Source organism: Phocoena phocoena, chromosome 9 (genome assembly GCF_963924675.1).
Source record: "Phocoena phocoena chromosome 9, mPhoPho1.1, whole genome shotgun sequence".
Classification (NCBI taxonomy): Eukaryota; Metazoa; Chordata; class Mammalia; order Artiodactyla; family Phocoenidae; genus Phocoena; species Phocoena phocoena.
Genome location: NC_089227.1, coordinates 58,050,730 through 58,073,541, shown reverse-complemented (window position 1 = coordinate 58,073,541; position 22,812 = coordinate 58,050,730). Strand labels below are relative to the sequence as shown.

The window sequence follows — 22,812 nt, the reverse complement described above, 5'->3', positions numbered from 1 at the left end:
CTTCATTTTCTAAACTTAATTTTACCTTTCTTACCCTTTTAACCATTCTCAGTCAAAACTCTCATATCTTCACGGCAGCCGATTATAGCTGGCGGATGGAAATCAAATCTGATTCATGGCGTGAATAACCAATAGGGTCTGGTCTGCTTATAAAATTATTTACATTTTTAAAAGAGTGTCGGTTAAGCCAAATGAATCCTCTATTCTAATGAATAAGATGGTAAACTAAAGACGAGTAAGCCATTTGAGAGGCTTGGAGGGTGACCTGTTTTGGACAGGCGAGACCAGCCTTGCTTGCTTGGAGTTTGCCTCTGTGGCTAGAAGTGTCTGCTTTGTATGGCTTCGTCCTTTCCTCCGCTCACAGATTCTCTCAAGAGTTCCATGTATATCCATAAAGATTCTTTTGCAGCAGGCAGTTCCATACTTGGGAGTAGTGTGAAGGGTCAGAGACGGGTTGGGAGTGAGAGTGGGATAGAGTGGTGGCTCTCTGGGTTGATCAATCGTAAATTGATTATAAATTGAGAGCTAATTGTATTCAGGTATTTTATTTGGAAAATTTCACCTGCAGTTGTAGGATAAGAAACATTTGATTATGGTTGACCTTTCTTCCACATCTATGTTTCATTTTCACTCTATGTTTATGCATGCGGATGCAGGGTAATTCTGAATAATGGTAATGATGAAGGGCCATCGTTACGCAGAAGATCATTCTGGGTTCCTAATTAAAATTATGGCTGGAAATTGCTTCCTTATGTGTGACTCGAATTGCCTTTGCAGTAATTTCGCTTTATAACTTCTACCTAATCCTCTCTTACCACCCTTAAGAATCCTGCCTCGTTCTTGAAATTCACTCCTTTGAAATCTTTATGGGCAGTCCTGGTTTCCCCTAAGCTATGAGTATCCTGATAATTTGTTCCCACAAGTTTTCAAGCTTGTAAGCAAAACAGTCTTTGCTCCCTTTAACCACCCGCCGTCCCGCACTTTTAATGAGTTCTGGTTTTGGAACACAACTTGATTTCATGTTGTGGTCAATATTAGAAATTTACTGAGCCTTGCTGACCTTTCTTCTTCCTAATGAATTCACTGCTGTCTTTCAGGCCAAGGCTGCCACATACTGTTTACCCTAATTAGTAATCTCTAATGGTAACCAAGTGACCAATAACTCACATCTTTTTCCAAATGAGCACTTATTACATTCCATCTCATCAGTTATAGTAGGAAAATTACATATAATGATATTCTCGCTGGGATTCCAACTAAGAAATGTTTTAGCCAAGCAACATCTGATCATGGGGGCAGTAGGATCAAAGAGGTTTTTTTTTTAATCAGTATTTTATGTAGTCAGTCCCTGACCCTTACGTTCCAGGTGAGATTGCTTAGTACAATAAATTTGAAAGTTTGTATGTTGACATTTTTTTATTCCATCGGATTCAAGAATCATATCTATAACAGTATTGTATTTTGGAAACTGTACTCTTGCTTTTGCCGCAGTAGAGGGAACTTTGGAGACAGAATGCCCATGGCAAAGTGACAGCCCAGTTTCCCAACCCAGAGGTTAGAAAACTCAGGCAACATTTGACTGTCTAAAAGAATGGTAACAGAACCCTTATGCAAATTGTAGGATATGCTCTGCGGATTTGTGGTTGATGCTGAGAAATGCTTATTTTGGTCATTTGTTGAATGAATAAAAGAATGTTGTGTCCAGAGCTTTGTCAATATGTGCAAAGAACAGGTTGTAGGGGCCAAATGTCTGTCCTTTTTGCTTGTTGTTTATAGGAAAAAGAGAAGGAAAAGGAGATGATAATTATGATCTTGAGGATATTTTAAACCATTTATAATCATCTAGTGCATATTGTGGTATTATTTATGTAAGCAGAGAAGGTTGTGGTGAAATAAAAAATGTTTTCGAAGGGAAGTGGCAATCTTTTGTTATTTCCCTACTCTTGGGTACTAAGGGGAAAGTTCATTGTGCATATGCAGGTAGTCATTTATATAGATGTTTTTGTTGAAGTGAGCAGAGAGCAGTTTTGAGGACCTTCTGTCTTTGTGAATATACAGATCACTAACATGCCCTTCAGTCATATTGTTCTTAGGGTTCCGAGTCTTACGGAATCTAATGAACAATTTTTAATGTCAAGAATAATTCAGCTTAGAAACTACTGTGATAGGTCAGGGCATCTGAAAATTTCCTATGTGGTTACCTTAAAAGCCTACCAGAATCTCTGATGTGGGGTCTGGGAATCTTTGTTTCTTAAAAGCTCTCCAGGTAGTGGTGATGATAAGCCTGCTGTGGGACCATGTCTATCACTCCCAGAGAACTGTTATTCATGAAGAACTTCCCAGAATACATCACTTTGACTTTTCATGATCACAGTAAGGGATCCTTGGGTCCGATTCAGTTGTAAAGCAGTTCTCGGGCCAAATATCGAAAGGTTGAATTATTCCTCATTCTTTGGCCTAACAAGCAGACAGTTTGTGTTCTGTCCAATCTGTTGTGTTCAAGAGATTTCGGGTTATGGTGGGAGGGCAGTAGACTAAGAAGTGGTGAGTCAGCCCCATTTCAGAGAGCTAGATACCAGCTAGGCTGAGGATTACATTGGAGTAGTACTTTAGAACTTCACGTGTATCATCTCACTTGGCCCTCAGAAAACCCTTGGGAAATCAGTAACACGGACATTCTTTATTAGCATCCTCATTTTCCACGTGGGGAAACTGAAGCGTAGAAGGCTGAAGTGGCTTACTTAAGTTCCCATGACTGCTAAATGTTGAAGCCCTTGCAAGCTCTTTGATACCAGGGAGCAGGGGAGTGTGACTGTGGCCTAGTCACATAAACTCACATTCTTTCTGCCCCGTTTATAAAACATGAAAGAATTTACCTTTCAAGTTATGATGCGTGTGTTCTGTGAAATGCATTTACGTTCTGACCGCATCCTGGTTGAATAGAATTAAAGTTTATAGACTCTAGGGGCATGTTAAAAAAGTTTTTTGTCTCAATTTTGTTCCATTAGAGCCTTTTGGCTCCTTTTGAATTTAATGAGAAAAACCTTGGTCTGATAAGTTTCATTAAAGTGAATACTTGTTGTATTAATATATTGTATATATGTCTAGAGGCCTTCAAGTATTGGGCGCACATTCATTAAAATGAACTAATGAACTAATAAAAATTGCTAATAAACTGTGTCAATGCTAAATCACTTAATAAAAGCAATAATGAGATTTTTAGCATACTTGTACAGATGACACAAATATTTGTATTTATGTACTGGCCACATGAATAGAATATTAATTCCTTGATTTTTAAAAAAAAATCTTAGCAACAGAGAGTTGATGTTTAGACAGTCTGTCTTTTATATCTAAAAGAATCAAGGACTGGTAAAAAAAGATATTGACAATGTTGTTAGATGTAAAAAACATATACTACAACAACTACATATACTTGGATCCCACTATTTTTTAAGTGTGTGTGTGCACACGTGTGTGTGTGTGTGTGTGTGTGTGTGTGTGTGTGTGTGTAAGAGCCTGCAAGTCATCTGAAGAATATAATGTACCAAGTTATCTCAGATTGTGAGATTATGGGTATTTTTACTTTCTCCCTTTTGCTATTTTTTTTCTACAATGAACATGTGTAACTTTGGTAATCAGAAAAAAATTATTTACTAAAAAGTTACTTTAATGTAAGATACGTACAAACTTTCTCTCAACTAAAGTTCTCCAGCTTTAGCACACATGTAGAGAAAAAGGAGCTTGTAGTTCTTTTGCTTGTAGGATTGTTCTATTTTCCTATGTAAAAAAAACCCCATATTAATATCCCTTGAAAATTGGAGAAGTGATCATGTTGGTAATTTAAATACAGATCCCTGCATCAAAATCACCTGGGCATGCTTCTATAAAAGGCAAAATGCTGGCCCCCAGGTCATGTGACTCAGAATGTTTGGTAATTAGGCCCAGAAGTCTGCGTTTTTCTCAGGCATCACAGGTGATTCTGATGCACAATTCAGTCTGAGATGCCCCCTTCTGATTGCAGGTTTCCTCATGTATATTTATCTTAACAGTGATTAGAGCATCTCCTAGATTCTTTTTTCATCTTCAGAGTTTTTAATGAATGTATGCCCGTATAACATCCATTTTATTGTCAGGGACACTGAAGATTGAACGTTCTTTCTAAACTATAAGAATTAGAGGGAGTCATCCACTTGGCAAGGGTTTTAGGGTATTTACAGTTAGCCCTCCTAGGACCCTGTATCCACTGTGGGGAGCTCCTGTTGTTCAGGAGGGAGCCCTGACAGCCTTAGAACCAGAGAACTGGTTCTCAAAGTTCTCTCAGAAGGCTACACCAAACTCAAGTTCCCTAAAGAATAACTAACTTTGCTTCTTTTCACTTCTCTCTTCGTGGGAACAATTGGTTATCTTAAGAAATCAGTAAATCAGCATCTTGTGTTCTGAGTGGTGCATTCTTTGGAAAAAGTTACTGTGTCAGGAATTCACACGATTAGTGTGTTTATTTTGAATGCATGCCGTTGTGCGGAAGGTACAGAACAACTATCCTTGGTTTCCGGTTGATTGAAATAATTTGCAGCAAGTTAGTGCTAAGTATAAACTCAGAGGTACACCATCTTGCTGAATTGGCCTCGGAAGGCCCTCAAATTTAGCATGCATACAATCACCTGGAGGGCTTGTTAAAACACAGATTTCTGGGCCCACTGCCAGATTTCTAATTCAGTAAATGTGGGGACTGGGCTTGTGAGGATGCATTTCTAATAAGCTCATCAGGTACTGCTGATGCTGCTTCGAGAACCACAGGCCTAAACGAAACATCTCCAGGACCAAGACTATGGTCACATGTACAACCTGTTTAATTTTTAACTCAAAATGCAATATAGCCTCCTTGAACTGTGATGAGATGCTGCAAATAGAGGATTATCTTCTGTTTAATTGGGTGGGTTAGCATGAATTAAGTCAAGCCTAGTGAAATGTTTGTATCACCCAGACAGGTGTGACAACTGCTCTGCAGACCGTGCCATTGTCACCATTCATTCTAGGCCAACCAGATAGATTAGGTCCCATCACTGGCATCTGTATGCCCCAAGCTAAACCCCAGCCCCACCGCAGCCCCAGGTGGGCTACACCTAAGGTTTCACGTGTCTCAAGGGCATTTGTGTTTAATAGTAACTTTTTTTTTTTTTTTTGGCGGTACGCGGGCCTCTCACTGTTGTGGCCTCCCCCGTTGCGGAGCACAGGCTCCGGACGCACAGTCTCAGCGGCCATGGCCCACGGGCCCAGCCTCTCCGCGGCATGTGGGAACCTCCCGGACCGGGGCACGAACCCGTGTCCCCTCCATCGGCAGGCAGACTCTCAACCACTGCGCCACCGGGGAAGCCCAATAGTAACTTCTGAAGCCTTCAGAGACTTAAGACATGGCTTACAAGGCTAGAGTGTGATATTTGGAAGAAGAATCTATCCATTTTCCCTTGGCCCAGTACTCATAAGGTTAGTCTGGGGATCCTTGGCCTGGTATGGAGCTGTCCATAGAATCTTTGTCACTTCTCTTCATAAGCAAGCTTCAGAACTTGGAATAGATGTCCCGAGCTGCTGACCACTGCCTGAAATATCCCAGAGCCTTGACTGGGTGTCTGGAATAAACTGTTTGTCTAATCCCCATCCCTTGGAGGCTTCAGGCAGGGGGCTTTGGCCAGAAATGCTCACCCCACCTCCTCTAGGGGAGATCGGTCCAAGAATGTACTTTCCAGTTGGCTCAGAAGACTCTCGGAGGTCAGGAGGGGACTGAGCCTTGATCCAGAAAGGAAAGAACTTTTAGGGTTCAGTGGGACTGACTCTCCTCTTTTTCCTCCACATATGTCAGACTTAGGCTCCATCTTTTAGTCTTGAAGTATAGTCCTAGGTGGCCCTAGAGACAACAGTGTCCCTGAAATACCGTGAGGCAGGGGCTTAGGGGTGCAGTCTTGTTGGCATGTGGTGGGGGAACTTGGCTCAAAGCAGCCCTGCTCATATCAGGGCCCCCTCCCACGCTGTGCCTCATCATACTTAATGCCCCCACCGCCTTTGCTTGGCTTCTTTGTTTCTTTTTTTAAGTCTGTGCCAAAGGCACCCTGTGAGAGACCTCATCTACCGTGGTCCACCCAACCCTACCCATCCTCCTCTCCTCCTTAGGCTACTTTTTCTCTTTCTATTTTTTTTTTTTATCACTACCTGAAATTTTATTGTGTATGTGTTTCTTGATTTATTTGTCTCTCTCCTGCACTAAGATAGTTGAAGATAGGGATTTTTTTTTCTTATTCACTGCTGTCTCTCCGGCACCTAGATCATTTCCTGACAAGTGGTAATTATGCTATAAATGTTTGTTGCATGAGTAAGTGAAAGCCTAGCAAGCACATGGCTTTTCCTTGGAGTGGGTGTTACAGGGTGGTGGTGATTGTGAGGGGGCTACATGCTTTCCACCCCTTCTTGGTGCCTCTTTTGCCTGTGGAACGTGGTGGTTCTCCAGCTGCTCTTGAGCTGCCAGATGAGGCCGGGTAGAGTAGAAGAGTGGCTTATTTGGCAGTTTTGAAGGGAATTTGTCTGCGTGGGCTCTGATGGAGTCATCTGAAGGTTTGCTTCTGTCTGGAAAATCAAACTTGAGATCAACCTTGGTCTTGGGTTGGCAAGCCCCTTGCATCATCTGATTGGACTCTAAGCTGAAAGCATCATCCATCCATCATTTAATGAGAAATAATTGTAGGGCAATTCAGCAAGGCCCAGCAGTACTATTTTGTTAGTTATCTCTAATGCTTGCATTGGGGTGAGGGGAGACAGGGAGGACAGGTTAAGGAAGATGGCAGCCCAGGCAGCTTGCAATCCTTCCAAAAGGAAGATCCTCAACTCTGGTGCTTTGAACACCAGAATGATGTTAATCAGGGGTTTTTTTTGTATCAGCATTGTCAACATTTACATTCATTTTACACATTGGATTTGCATCTGAAAAGACCAACTAAAATCAACATTTAAGCGATAACACTCATATTTGCATGTGATAGAGCATACATGTTAAGTAATTTTAGCCTGGCTGTTGCTAGGAAACCAATTAATAACGTTCTGCATTTCATTAAAAACTGGGTTCTATCTTTGCTTTCATTTCACTTTACAATTTAGCGGCTTGTGCTGTACTTTTTCTCCCTTGGTAAATTGTGACAGATAAATTATCATTTTACTAAATTTATTTCTGTGATCACAGTTGTTAGTCATGTCTGTCAATACAACTTCAAACCTTTTTTTTCAATGCTTCGGTTGGGAGGGAAGTGAATTTTAACTGTTAATTATTTCTTCCTCTATAGCTTATGGGGACTAAAATCATATTTTTGCAAAGGCCTCACAGATTGTGGGCTAACGACAAAAATAATTAAAGCAATCTTCCCTGTTCCATAATTGCACCTTCTCAGTGTGGTGACTTAATAATTAGAATATTAGTCACTATTCAGACACTATTCAGAAAGTGACAGACATCTGATTAAGCATTCATCTGCGTTTTGTTTCTCATGTTTGCCAGGGTTTGTGGGCTAGACCAGGTTCTGTCCTTTATGCGGTGCAATTAAAATTTTCATGACTTTATTTTACATAATAGACCCCTGCTCTTATGAAGAGAAAATACCGTCTAAACTACCATAAGTGCCTCTTTGAACCAATTACCTGGGCAGTTGCATTGAAATTGTAATGACATTTTGCAGTTTAGCATTTTGTAGTATTGATCTGGTCAGAATGCTCATTGTAAAGCAAAATTAGTTTCTATTCATATCTGTTTCACAGCATTTCAATCACTTTATTCGAGTGATGCATACAAATGCATCTGGTTCTTCAACTAAGCTAAAATGGTGATCTTGCCCATTTTCTAAGGGCAAAATAAAGCCAGTTAGAATCTGCTTTCACATTTTATACTCCAGTTTGGTCTCTAGGACCTGAAGGTACAGTACAAAAGAGGGCATGGAATTTGGAAGCAGCCCCGGAGTCAGATTCTGGCTCAGCCCCCTCTGTGGCTCTGTGCCTCAGGGTGCTCATTTGTCAGATAAAGAAGGAAGGTCGGCCCTGGGGAAAAGATGACACCTAGGATTGTAAAGAGCAGGGCGGGCAGTGCGTACTTGGCAAATGCTCTTTCCCTTTTCCGCAAGAGCTGCTTGGGCACTGCATTAGTTTGCTAGGGCTGCCATCACAAAGCGCCACGGACTGGGAGGCTTAAACAACAGACATTTATTTTCCCACAGCTTGGAGGCCAGAAGTCCAGGCTCAAGGTGCCAGCAGTGTTGGCTTCCTCTGAGGCCTCTCTCCCAAGCTCACAGGTGGCCCTCTTCTCCCTGTATCTTCCCTCTGTGTGTCTGAGTCCTAATCTCTTCTGAGATGAGGACACCAGTCACGTTGGATTGGAGCCCACCCTAAGGGCCCCGTTTTCATTTATTCACATCTTAAAGGCCCCATCTCCAAATACAGTCAAGTTCTGAGGTCCTGAGGGTCAGGGCTTCCACATGTGGATTTGGGGGTGTGGGGGAACAGTTCAGCCACTAAGGGGCACTAACCGAGAAGCTGCACATGGCACACTGCTGTCTCCACTTGGCTTGGGTCCTACTCAATGGTCAGAACAACTGAAACCAACTGAAACGGAGTCAGGAGACTGGGTTCTTTGGTTATGACTTTTCTGGTTAGGTCAGGGTTGCTCAGAAACATTCAATAATACTACCCTGCCCCTTTATTTTTAGTTCTTATTTTGATCTTTTTGGATATATTCTAAGACCGCTTCTTTCTGACCTTAGTAATACGTGAGGGTCATCACCTCTAGGCTCATAAGATCCTTATATTTATCCTTCATTGTTACTGGATGTGGATATACCAGGTGTAGGCGGTAGGGACAAATGTCCACTTCCCTTTTTAAATGAATTGTGGGAAAGTGTTTGGCTTTGAGATAGTGGGCAGAGGCCAGGCTTTGGGGCCAATACACTATTGGGCAATTGGAATTTAGTGACACAAATACTGTAGAAGGTCATTCATTCATTCAGCTACTGAGTGCCTACTGTGTGGCACTGTGCTGGTCCCTGTGGCTATAATGATAAATAGAAGCAGTCATGGTCCCTGCTCTTATAGAGCTGACAGTCTAGTGGGGAAATAGACTTTAAAGGCCGTGAGGCAGAAAGCAGCTTAACATGAAAGGCAGGAACTGAGAAAAGGGCAGTGTAGCTAGAGGAGAGTGTAAAGGAGGGTGTAGTTGGAGATACAGCTAGAAAGCCTTCTAGGAAGACCAGGGGAGTTGGAAAAGACTTCTGGACAAGTGACATCTGTATTTTTAAGTATAAATATAACTGATTTCTTCTGGTAGAGAAAGGGGAGAGGCGTTTTTAGATAGAATATCATAACTTGGTGTGTTTATTATGGCTCAAGTGTCCTTATATGAAGGAATCCCATTGTTCCAGTTAGTGGAAGTTCATACTTGAGTGGGTTCAAGCTAACTAGGAGTTTACTAGATTTGCCATATTGAGATGTATCTGCCTACACCGATGCAGAGGCTCATTTAAATAGAGAATGAATGAATGAAAGAATGAATGAATGAAAAAACAAATGGGTGCTATGTTACTGAGTGGGTGGCAGTGGTGGGAGGTGCTCCAGGGTGGACCTGACCTTAGAAGCAGTGATGCATTATTGATCCGTCTGTTCAGGTCTGTTGGACTAACAGAAGACAGGCTGCACTGACATCTCAGGCCAGTGGTCCCCCAGCGTGTGTCTCCTCCTCTTCTGCAGTTCTGGGAGGGCCCCTTAAATCCTGCTCACTGGCCCAGCCTCACCCTCGTTGCCTAAACCAATCTCCCAGCTCCAGGCAGGAGAGACTAGAAAGAGCTGGGTCAGCAGTTACCGTAAGGCTGACCTAGGTCACCGTGGCCCAGTTCTGGGGAGCGAGATTCAGATAATCACGGAAGCTGAGCTGCAGAGCATGTTCCAGACATGGTGGGAGTCCAGACTGCTTGGAAGAGGTCTGTCTGCAGGGAGGTATGGGAGGAGAAGCTGGAACACAACGTTGGGAGCACATCAGAAGAGACTGACAGCTCTATCTCTGACGGAAGAACTCGTATGTCGTTTGCTTTTGGCTCAGGCATGAATCTTTGTTTCTTTCCCCCAAAGAAACTAAAATCAGATAAAAGAAGATTTAAAATTGGAGCATAGAATGTTTTTTTCTGCTTTTAATAATTCATTTACTTAAATAGACATAAACAAGGCCACTTGCTAGCTGCCGTTAGGTAGGAAGTCTCTCCATTTCAAAGGTTTTCCTAAATGTAAGGAGTATTCTTTGATCTTGAAAACCAAGATTTTTCTTCCCTCGTGAATATTGCCACCAAACAGTCCTCAAAGTTGGCTTGAGAGAGAGCTACTGGTAGCTTCCAAGGTCTTGGGATTCAGCTATACCGAAAGACCACGACATCGAAGGATTATTGTAAATTGAGGGCACAGATTTACTTGTGAATAATGGAACAGCTGCCTAAAATAACATCTGAAGGGCAATTACCTCCAGTCTACTTTGATGAATGTAGGCTTTATAATCTGTGGCCAATTAAGACTATCAGTTCTTCTGGGCCCCACAGAGAAATGTACAAACAGGAGACGCCCTTATCTACATTGGCCACATGTGCATGACTGTGCTTCTGTTAAATTTGACTTGTTTTCAGCTCAAGCAAAGAATAACTGGTCTTTGACTTTGAGGAGATTCAGGAAACATTACTGAGTGCCCATTGCCATTTCAGTAGGCACACGGAGTGGGATGAAAACACCCCACATCCCCTCTTGGGTTTCGTGTGAAGAGTGGGGAGCAGATCAACATGAATACAGGGAAATAGACACGGAGCTCATGATAAAAATCCTGGCATTTGCACATCATGCCACATCTCATGGCTTTATAGATGACTTCTGGATTCTACCAGCCTGTTCCAAAGAATACTTCTCACAGGGTTATTCTTATTTTGAACTTGTAGATACTTTTTTTTTTTTTTTTTTTAAATGTTTTTATTTATTTATTTTTGGCTGCTTTGGGTCTTCGTTGCTACGCGCGGGCTTTCTCTAGTTGCGGCGAGCGGGGGCTACTCTTCGTTGCGGTGCGCGGGCTTCTCATTGCGGTGGCCTCTCCTGTTGCGGAGCACGGGCTCTAGGCGCACGGGCTTCAGTAGTTGTGGCACATGGGCTCAGTAGTTGTGGCTCACGGGCTCCAGAGTGCAGGCTCAGTAGTTGTGGCACATGGGCTTAGTTGCTCTGTGGCATGTGGGATCTTCCCGGACCAGGGCTCGAACCCGTGTCCCCTGCGTTGGCAGGCAGATTCTTAACCACTGCGCCACCAGGGAAGTCCCTGTAGATACTTTTAATTGCAGTTCCACGTTACCTTGCCTGGGTGCTCCTGCTGGTACCAGCCACCTCCTTCAGGGTGCTCTCTGGCTTCCTGTAGGGGCAGCTCCCAGGCCAGAGCAGAGAACACAGCATTGATACAGCAAGATAAGGGAAGCCCCGGATTTCACAGGGGCGGTAAGGGGCGAGCGGTCTGGCATCTGGAAAATGTATGCCTTAGAGTTGAGTTGTTTAGCGTCATTGAGGTCTCAAGCAGTCTGCAGGCAGTGGGGAACTGGAAAGAGGGCAACAGTGTAGAACTGGGCAAATCCATCACTTGGGGTGGCTTTTCTGGGTTAGTTGGGCCTCAGCTCAGCAGTGGCCGTCGGAAAATTGTCAGACAACCTGGGAACACATGCATGGATTCCAGGGGAAAAGAACTGCTTGCAACTAGCAGTTCAGACATCTTCTACCCTGTGGGACAAAGGGCAGTATGCCCGCTCATCTGCCATTCATATTTATTCACTTTATTTTTTAGCACTTGATACTGTGACTTAACCTCTCCCTGCCTAAGTTTCCTCAAGAAGCAAGATGGGTTTGATGAACTGGAGTCAGAGGGTTTCCTTGGCTGTTATGTTCTGTGATTGTGGAATTCTACTAGGAAAGATGCATCCGGTCCTGAAAGACCTCTACTCCAGTTAGGAAGTTTCATTAAACTAATGAAGAATAAAACAAAACAAAGCAGCATGAAAACTTTAAGCACTTTCACAAGGTAAACGGTGTCATAAGACAGAAAGGAGCTGATGGCCCCTGCCACGGGCCGGAGTGCCCAGGAGTCTTTACAGAGTTTGGAGGGTTTGGACTGTGTATTTCAGGATGGGCAGGGTTTAGAGGGCGAGGAAAGGAGAAGGCATGCAGAGCAGGAAGGGAAGGGAAGGCCAGAGTGGGACAAATAGAAAAGACATCTGTCTTGCTCAGTCTTGGATCCAACACTTAGTAGAGGCTTGTTAGGCATCCTTGAATATGTAAATATACCAGAATATAACTTCTGGTCTAGATTTATTTATAGATACAGTTATCTAGGGGACTAGTGGGGTGAAGGGGAGGGAAAAAACAGGCTAAGACAAAATTAAGCAGGAATTTATTGTCTGTTTATTGCTGTGTCCCAAATGCCTAGAATAGTGCCTGGTACCTAGTGGGTACTCAGCAAATATTAATTAAATGAATGAAATGATCAATGACATGACTTCAGACTGGCAGGTAAGTAAATGGGGAACATTGGAGGTTTTGGAGAAAGTACCATTTAGGAAAGAATTGATTGTAAATGGGGGAGTGAGGAAACAAGGAAATCAGTTAGGAGATTAGGAAGTAAGCACAGGGTCATGAGGAGGGTCTGAAATATGAGGGGCATTGGAAACAAGAGGGGAGAGCAGGATGCGGGATTGGCTGTTGTGGGGTGTGAAGAGAGTCAAAGATGCCTAAAATGGAAGGTGTGAAGGTGTCTAGGAGAAGAGGAAGATGACATAGAGGGGAGCAGGTAGGGTTTAGCTGGAGGAGAGGGGCTCTTAGGTAGCGCATGGGGGTGAATTGCCTCTATGAGGTGCTCACAAGTTGAAAAAAGGTTGCAATTCAAGAGCGTCGTCTCAGGGCTGGAGATCAGGTTTGTGAGTCATTGACTTGAGAAGCAGCGGCTCAGGGGACGTGGGGTGGGGTGGGGGGTGATGGGGAGACAGGGAGGCCACCCCTGGGCCACCTCTGTTCACAGGACTGGTGGCTTCTACCCCGACTCTTTCTTTTAGAAACATCACAGACATCCTGGAAGCTATGCTCTGTTCTCGTCTGGGGAGTTTTGACTTCTCAGGATTCTTCTCCTGGCCCACTTCTCCAGCATTTCCTCTATTACTTATGTCGGAGCATTCTGTTGCCATTGTTATTTTTCTGGTACTATTATCCCCTATGTAGAACTCCGTAATTTGTGTCAAATACATGAGCATCCTCTATAGGAACTGATCTCCTTTCTATTTTCGAAGGGTATACTGCTCAAAACTCTGTGTGTGTGTCTAAATCTCTCTTAGAAACTGAGCTATAATGACTAATTTCACAACCTCAAATGACAATATACAGTATGCATTTATTGAATACAACTTGACAGACGCTAATATAGCAGATGTGAATTAATATTGGAACAAAAGGACATAGAATACCTATAGAATACTATACCTTTCTCATTTTTACTTTAAAAGTTCTGGTTTACTAGAAACTTCTGAGTAGAATTGACTGGGAATTTTAAATTCTTGTTAAAGAATATTTTCCACGCTCATTTCGGCAGCACATATACTAAAATGGAATGATACAGAGGAGGTTAGCATTCCCTGTGCAAGGATGACACACAAATTCATGAAGCATTTATGTATGTTTATGAAAACTCAAAAAAAAAATCAGTTTTCACTTTTCCAACTCAGGTGGACCAGATATCTTCTGAACCGCCCTCTCTTTTCTCCCTCCTTTCTTTGTTTTTCATAAATCTTTTGAATATCACACTGGTGATTACCTAAAATGAACTTGGATAAACCAGAATTTTGTCACTGATGAGAGTTTTGCCAAACTTTCCTTGTGGTGTGCTGCTTGCCTTTTAAACAAATGACTCGCGAAAAACAATTTGGCAGCCTCGCAACTGTAAATTTCTCAGTGGCAGTTTGTGTCTGTATATCTCTTTCAGGTCAAGCGTCTGCTGAAAAACTATTGAGGATGACGTGGGTGTAAAGATACCGCTGTATGAATGCAGTTTTTACAAAACTTGGCAGTTCCTGTAAATAAGTGAAGATCATAACTTGTATTTACCTCTGTAACGTCTAGACTAGAGAATAAGAACCATGAGTTTATAAAAATCCAGGTTGCTGTCTATAAAAATAGAAAAGTATTTTAAAATTATGGTTCCAGTGGGGTAGTGATGAAATTTTTAGTGTATGGTCTTGGACCAAGTGGGTAGCTATCTGGAGAAAGATGAAGTTGTTTCTGTATCTCATACCGTTCAAATAAATTCCATCTTGACCAGTTCAATTTATATGATCAGTGTGATATTCAAAAGAATTATGAAAAGAAAGGAGGGAGAAATCAGGAAGGCATTCATAAAATGGTCTGGTCTACTTCGTTTGGAAAAAAGTGAAAATGATATTTTTAACAAGGATTTCAACATATGAATATATATTCATATCTGCTTAAAATGAAAGGACTGGAAGAAACGTGTAAATTCCTTTTAACTTTGAAGTTAAAAGTTAAGCCTTTTAAACTATGACTCAAAATTCAGAAACCTGAAAAGAAAAAGATTGATAAATTAGACTAAATTCAGATTTAAAAATTTTGCCTGGTAAAAAACACAATAAGTAAATTCAAAAGACAAATAACAGTTGAGGGAAGAAATTTACAGTAGACAAAGGGCTAATCTCTCTATATAAAGAGCTCCTACAAATGAATAAGAAAATGACTGGCAAACCAGTAGAAAAATAGGCAAAGGACACAAACATATGATTCACAGAACAAGAAATATAGATTGTCTCTAAACCAAATAAAAGATCTTCAGACTCAGACATAGTAAGAGAAATGCAAATTTAAACTAAGTAGCACTTTTTACTTCATTGGATTGGCAAAACTTCTGAAATGTGATAATCGTACATTGTTGACCAGATGTGCACCATACTCCTGAGAGTACAAAATTGCACAACCCTTATGCAGGCCAATTTAGCTGTGTCAAGATTACCAATGCAGTTACCCTTTGACCCAGCAATCTGGCTCTGGTACTTTTTCCCTGCAGGTACCCCCTGAATACATATAAAGTGACGTATGTAGAAGGTTTTTCATTAGTGCATTGTTTATAATAGAAAAGATTGGAAACAATTCAAATATCCATTAGTAGGAGACCAGTGAAATAAACTGTGAATCATCCATACAATTGAATATTGTGTAGCATTTAAAGAGAACGTGGAAACTCTTCATGCAGTGATATGGAAAGATCTCCAAGACATATTATTAAAATGAAAAAAGCAAGGTGTAGAACAGAGTAGGTAGTGTGCTACCTTTGGTGTAGAAAGGAGTCTACATTCATATCTGCATGAAGAAATACTGAAAGGATAAGCAAACAGAAAAAAGAAACTTAATAAAATGGTTGTCTTTAATGAGAGGGTGGGGGGGTAGACAGAAAAAGGGTGAGGGTAGCACTGTTTGTTGTATTATTTTTATTTGTGAACCATGTGAATTATTATCTATTCAAAACAAAAAATAAGTTACATGTTTGTAAAATTGCATTTCAGTGGCACTTTAGCATATGTCCAAGGGCTGGAAATAGCTCCCCAGACATTTATCATATCTTGTTTGGACTCTTGGCTACAGCCTGCTAAGTGGGTCTTGTATGTAATTTATCTGGAGCTATGCTGTCTAGTATGGTAACCACTCACCACATCTGGCTTTTGAGCGCTTGAAATGCGGCTCTTCCAAATTGAGGTGAGCTGTAAGTGTGCCAGATTTAAAGACTTAGCATGAGAAAAGAAGAATGTAAACTATCTCACTATCACATTAATAATTTTCAAAATATTGACAGATTATAGTGAATGATAACAGTTTGGATTAAGGGAGTTAAAATATATTATTAAATTAATTTCCCTTGTTTTTTCTTACCTTAAATGTGGCTCCTAGAAAATTTTAAATTACATATGTGGCTTGGCTCTGTGGCTCGCGTTTAGTTTTTTTTGTACAGCACTGATTTAGAGTCCTGTCCACACTTGGCCATGTCTGCCAGAATTACTTTCTTTAAAAAAAAAAAAAAAAAGCTAAGCATGCTTTAAAACCTTCGCTGACTCTTACGAGCCTATAGAGACCCTTTGTAATAGTCTGAGATGCTTCCTTTACCCGTTCCCTACCTCCCTCGTGAATAAACACTGCTTTTCTTCACTCCCCAGACTGCAGGCCTCTTCGTAGATATGAACCTTTGAATGTACAGTCCCTTCTGCTTGCAGTGGTCCTGAACCTGCATTTCTTTGCCTTGAAAATTCCTACTTGTCTTATAAACCCAATTCATGTGGCTCCTTCTTTGATGACGCTTCCCTGGTTCTTCTGTCCTATTTCTTTATAGTATTTGGTATACCTGCGTGTTCTCACGCTCATCATCTGATACCACCATTCATCTTTTCAAGGGTATTGTCACCCTCACCAGACTGTGAGCTCCTGGAGGGCAGAGCCGATTGTTTTTGTGTTTCCAGAACCTGAAACTGCCAGTAAATAAACTCCAAAAAGTCACTAGGAAAATGAGGTTGGTTGTGTTTTGTTGAGAGCACACCCGTTTACCTGCCTGGCCTTTGTATTGAGGAAAGCAGGCTCAAACCCTGCAGGTCTTCGCTTGGTTAAAGATAAACCTCTTTGCATAGCAAACAAACTTATTGTTACCAAAGGGGGAAGTGAGGGGGAAAGGATAAATTAGGAGGTTGGGATTAACATATACACACTACTGTATATAAAATGGGTAAATAATAAGGACTTACTATATAGCACAGGGAACTATATTCAGTATCCTGTAATAACCTATAATGGAAAGAAATCTGAAAAAGAATAGATATATACATATGTATAACTGAATCACTTTGCTGTACACCTGAAACTAACACAACATTGTAAATCAACTATACTTCAGTAAAATAAAAAAAAAAAAGAATAGACCTCTTTGGAATGTTCTAGCTTTAAACAGGCCAGGCAAGATTCTTACGGGCAGAAGACTACAAACTGCGAAGATGTCAGTAGCACCAAACCCACCATGAATCGTGGTTTCAGGGTTGTGTTCTGACTGGAAGGTGAAAGGTGTTTGTTCAGTCAGAGAACAGAAATCTCCATGCTGGCCGAGTGCCCGTGTTTGTAGAAGGTGAAGGTGGCAGGTAGTTGCCAGAAGGTGAAAGCACGGGTGGAGGCTGGCCGGCCACAAGAAGGCTATGAGTTAGAATAGTAATGAAGTTCTCCATCATTCCATGGTCTTGTCGATCTTACTTTGGTGACCGTCTTACCTGCTTTTTAAAATTCCCGTTGTCCTCATCTGCTTGTGGGGTCTTAAGCTTTTGCTTGAAAGAGGAAATAAGAGTAATAAACAGAATATCCAGGGTTGGTGGAACAAAGATTTTAGGAAGGAAAAACTTGGAATTTTGCGGGAAACTGCTCTCCTTAGTTAAGTCACCAGAAGACTCATGTTTACGTCCAGATTTTAGAAGCTTTCTTACCATTGTTCAGGATCCATTTGTTTCTTATATTACAATTCAGATATTGTCACTAGGCATAGCTTCTTGTGCCACGGTCATAATCATTTGGATGGGGAATGCTTTCTTTTGCAAAACTTGGAGGGCTGGTGGTGTAGTAGGAAGCACAGTGTTTTCAGGGGGCTAGAAGAACTGGTCTGAAGCCAGGATTGCCACTTACCTGGTGGTGTGAGCGTAAACAAGTTACGTCACCTCTCTGAGCCTCATTTTTCAGTAACATGAGGTTATAAACACCTCCTGGGTTGTGAGCATTGCAAGGAGAATGAACACTGGTGCTAATACGGCTCCTGGACCATGGTGGGTTTTGATAAATAGTATTTATAGCTCCAGTGCGAATGTAGATTGTCTTTTGCAACTGTCTGGTGTTGAATCGCCAAATGAGCACACCCAAGGCAGAAGAGGAGTGTGTCCTTTCCTAATTGTGATGGACTGCAGTGATTGCTGGACAGCGGCAATCCTTAGAAACTGCTCTTCAGAGCCTCACGGTCATCTGAGTGGGGGCAGGGGTCAGGATGCCTGGCTGGAGAACTGGCTTTACTGTTAGTTAGTCCCATTCATTCTACCTCCTTGGTCCTGAGTCTCCTGGTTTGTAAAATGAAGGCGTTGATCTTTCCCATCTCTAAAATGCTCTAGTTCTGTCTTCAGAAAACAGCGGAAGTGGCCCCTGGTATTTGGGCTGCGTTGTTCGCAGGGTAGCATTTCACTGCGCCCAACTCTGAGAACCTGGAAACTGCACAGCCGGGCTCTGCCACCTCTGAATAGCCCCAAATCCAAGGAGTGTTCCCCTTTCCCTTTGGGATTATGTCCCAAGGCATAATAGTCTTTCTGGGCTCCCCATGGTCAGCTTGCACATTCTCCCAGGACCCACCCAGCTGCATCTGTCACCAGAGATACTCACTTTTTTTCTGGAGTTGAGATCTGTTTCCTCCTCATTCTTCGGACAAGAGAGAGAGACTCATCATTTGAAAGAGGGAGATTATCAGGCTTTCTTAAAAAGTAACCTTGGTGCTTAGTAGACATTCTTATAAACATTTTGCTTTCTCTTAGGCACTTGGGGTCTGTGGTCAGCCTCCTCTGCCTCCTTGTCTTATGTGACCCCTCACCTTGAGGGCCCATCCTTCATTCTTGTTTGAGATGGAGGAACACAGCACTTTGTGTGCCTTGTGACCAGATAATAGGAGCTGACAGTAATCAAGATTTGGGGCTAATCATCATTAAAGGGTAATTTCATTGCTGCCCATAATTGATCTTGTCTTAAACCCATTATTGCACTTCTTTTGTCACATGATTAAAAAAGAAAAAAATGCTCCTGGCAATAAACTTTTGAAAACGGGTTTCCTACATTCAGTTCTTTTTCAAACTGACTTTATAAATTTCAGGTGTGCCTTTATTAATGTAGTGATTTGCCTGCTTTATATTACGTATTCAAAATAAGAGAAAATTGAAACAGTTCATCATTGAAGTAAATGTTACAAAATCAGCATCTGGTTTGAATAATGAGGTTTTTTGGTCCAAGTTTTGCTTCATTGAACGAGGCTAATAAAATTGCCCTTAGTTGTTATGTGACTTCACTAACGTTTGGTTCCTTTAAGTTGCCAATTTGGAAGCCACTAGGGTTTCCTTTCGAAAGTTCTTTCCTAGTGGTACTTGTTTTAAGTGACTCTCAGACAGCTTTTGGTCACCAGCAGGGTGGAGATGATGATACTCCCTGATCACAAAATCACGGGCTTGGGACATTTCAGGTATCTTCTCCACCATTCAAGCTGTTGGATCAAGAGCAGAGTGAAAAAAGAGGTCTAGAGTCGGAATGCTAGAAATAGATGTTGGTATGGCAGCAACATAATATCCATACTATTTGAGGTCAGGTATCTAGACACTGTCTCCAAGTTCTGTTTCTACCTTGAACTCAGATGCTTGCAGAGAGATAGTTGCACCTGGGTAATGATAATGCTGCTTGGAGGACACAAAGCCATTCCCACTCTGGCTGCCAAAAAAAACACGCACGGGCACATAACGTGCCATGCACACGCACATTCCTAGGAAGTTTCTTGAAGGTAACTACACTTTTTCTACTAGGTTTCCTGATCCACAGAGATCCATGCTGTATCCATGTAATACTTACAGCATACTTTCAGATTGATCATTTGGTTTTGGCTTTCAGAAAACCACTTTTAACACGGAATTGGTAGATTCTGTTATCCCTCGTTTACTAATGAGGAACCTCTTCAAAGAAGTATTGTGACTTCTTCAAAGGTATATAGCTGTCGCCTGGTAGGAAGGAATGGTGTTTTATAAAGGCCTAGTTTTACATTTTGTCACAAAACCTGTACTGCATGCATGACAGTCCTGTATAGCACATGCCACTTCAATGGAAAGCTTGATGAATGAATGAGTGAAATGAACAAATGAAGAAACAAACAAACAAAACAAAACAAAATCCGGACACAACAAAACCCTAAAGGGAAGTATCTCTAGTAGTCAGATGGTAAAAGCATGGCATTTTTTAGCTAAATAGAAAAACAACAGAATATCCCTTTATCTATGAATACTTTGATACACAGATTGTTATCAAATACAAACTAGGCTGAGATTGACTCTCAGTTCCCTACTTTCTTCAACCAGATGTAGCTGTCCATTGCAGTAGGGCCTTTGGGAAGCTGTAGGCAAGAAAATCAGAGCATTGGTCCATCTTGTTGAGTGGATCACAGGAAATTATCCCGCTCTACTTTTTAAAAAATTTTCTTAACAATTGTGTTTTCTACTGTGCTCCTCGCAAGGAGAAAACTTTTGGGTGGAATCGAACGAGGCTCGTGGGTATGAGCGTGAGTTCAGGTAACTGAAAGTTTGGCCACCTCTGTGGTCAGCATGTGGGCACGTCACCCACCAGGTCTTAATCTTTTGGGACATTGGGGCAGAAAAATAGGTTCTTCTCTCACCTTGCTGACAGAACTCCACTTTCTTTGTCTGAGAATCCTGGAATCCTTGCTCTCTTTTTTTTTTAAGCTTTATAATTCTTTGTAGTCAGTTTTTCTCCCCTCTGGATCATGCTTCTTTTAAAATTCTAACTCTTGAAGAGCCAAATGGATGTTTTCCTTTTTTACTGATTAACATGTGTGATGTGCAAGTGTTCCTTAAGAAATAACTCCTATATACGTTGTAATTTAACCTTTGCAGCTTCATTCCAGGCTCTTTCCTGACAACTCCTTGCTGGATCCTACTCTTTTAAATTCCCTTAGGGCATTTTAAGATTCCAGGCCTCAAATTCCTGTCTCTTTGGACTTGGTTGCTTCTCTCTATTTGGTTTCCTCATGTGTAAAATGAGTGAAGTACTGGCTATTTCACAGTATTGGTGAGGCTTAGTTGAGATGGTGTAACTGAAAGTGTTTTACGAAGTGGTCAGTGCTATTATTATTGACACTTTTTCATGGGGAGGTGATTGATACAGATAGAGATTAGATTATTTTCAGATGAATTATGTAGGGAAGGTAGGATATCAGAGTTGCCTGAATAAGGAAAGGGATGAGCCCTTATAGATCAAGGCACTTCATCATGGGATTGTTAGATCAATGAGGTACTGAGTAAGAGGGAAGACAAAGAACATGAGCTGGTTGGATTTTCTAGAGAGATGAGCTTGGAAACCAAGGGAAAGGGCTCTCTTGGCACCAAAATGTAATTAAAGGAGCATCACGAAACTAGGATGCTGGTGACCTTAGGCACTGAATGAATTTGGCATTGCTGGAAAGGTAAACACGAAGAGGGTTTGGAAAGTTAACCCAGCCAAGAAATTAATTGGGCCTGGGTACACCTCTGTCTGCTAGGAAGAAGCCACGCTGAGAGCACAGGACCTGGCACAGAGTAGGCGTTGAATAAATGTTTGTTGAATTGATAAATGGCTGCAGTAGAAATTATGTAGATAACCAGCTGCAGAAGTGAGCTCAGGTTAACTATCACTCTGCCTTGAAAAAGCCTGTCCTCTGAAGAAGAGAGTCATTGCATCCCACCCAAGTGAACCTCTGCAGCCTGGGGAGGGCATGGTTTAACACCGCCCCCCCCCCCCACAAGAGTATGCGTTTGTCTAGCGCAGGAAAGTGAGATGTGCCTGGTAAGATGTGATGTAAAAGCCTTTAGTCTTATGTCTCCTATGTTTTTTGTTTGGTTGGTTGGTTGGTTTTTGCGGTACGCGGGCCTCTCACTGTTGTGGCCTCTCCCGTTGCGGAGCACAGGCTCCGGACGCGCAGGCTCAGTGGCCATGGCTCACGGGCCCAGCCACTCCGCGGCATGTGGGATCTTCCCGGACCGGGGCACGAACCCGTGTCCCCTGCATTGGCAGGCGGACTCTCAAACACTGTGCCACCAGGGAAGCCCTCTCCTGTGTTTTAATTTGAAGGTCACTGCTAGTTTAATAAATGATCCTTATGAAATTGTTTTAGTTCTATTTTAGGATCTGGAAAGTGGAGTAAACTAAGTTAGATGTGTGTGTCCAGTGATGGTAACAGTGACTCCGTGTATTCTTTCCTTTGAACCACTATAGAATGGCATTTTGTTCTGTTAATATTGTAACCTGTGGAGTCACTGTGTCCTTTATTCCTCCTTTGTTTGTGTACCTTGATGACATTTTAGTTAATCTTGTATCTTGTCTGGTCTCTGCTGGTCTGCTATGGGTGGTCGTGGTCTCTGGCTTTCACAGATGCAGTGTAATTTTTGGCTTATGAGGACAATTGAAACATTAGATCCTATGTTCCTGGCTCTTTCGTGCTGTATATCATGAAACACGTCCCCAGCTGAGGTTTCATCACTGTGGTGTGCAGAGCACAGTGACTACAGGTATCAGAAGATCCTCTGCCCTCCAAAGCCCTTTGTTTTTTTAACTCTAGGTCACCTGGCACAGAGGCGAGCGTGACTCCTGCTTCCGTTTTCTGCAGGCTACTTAGCTCAGCTACTCTGTGGTTTAACCTTTGCCTAGTATGGATGTGGTTTTTGAGTATACAGAAGTGCTTCAAGAGACTGGTTGTACAACACTGCACATGATGAGAAATGCCTCCAGACACTTCACTCAACAAGAGCTGGAAACCTGCTCTTGTGGAAGGTGTGTGGGTTGGTTGGTACTTGAGGGACAAATTATAAGGCACACCTGTAAGACTGGGAGATTTAGGTGACAGATTAACTTGATGTTTGTAGTTTGAGT

General features: G+C 42.0%; 1 protein-coding gene and 1 non-coding gene across 2 annotated transcripts in view; both read left to right on the top strand.

The window, feature by feature from the left end:
* The window catches only part of JAZF1 (JAZF zinc finger 1), a 335,532-nt gene that overhangs the window by 48,626 nt on the left and 264,094 nt on the right, over positions 1-22,812 (top strand). The gene's annotated exons all lie outside the window — the stretch shown is intronic.
* Positions 13,653-13,754, top strand: LOC136128682 (U6 spliceosomal RNA). Its single transcript, XR_010656264.1, has one exon. It is a non-coding gene; the product is annotated as a U6 spliceosomal RNA (small nuclear RNA).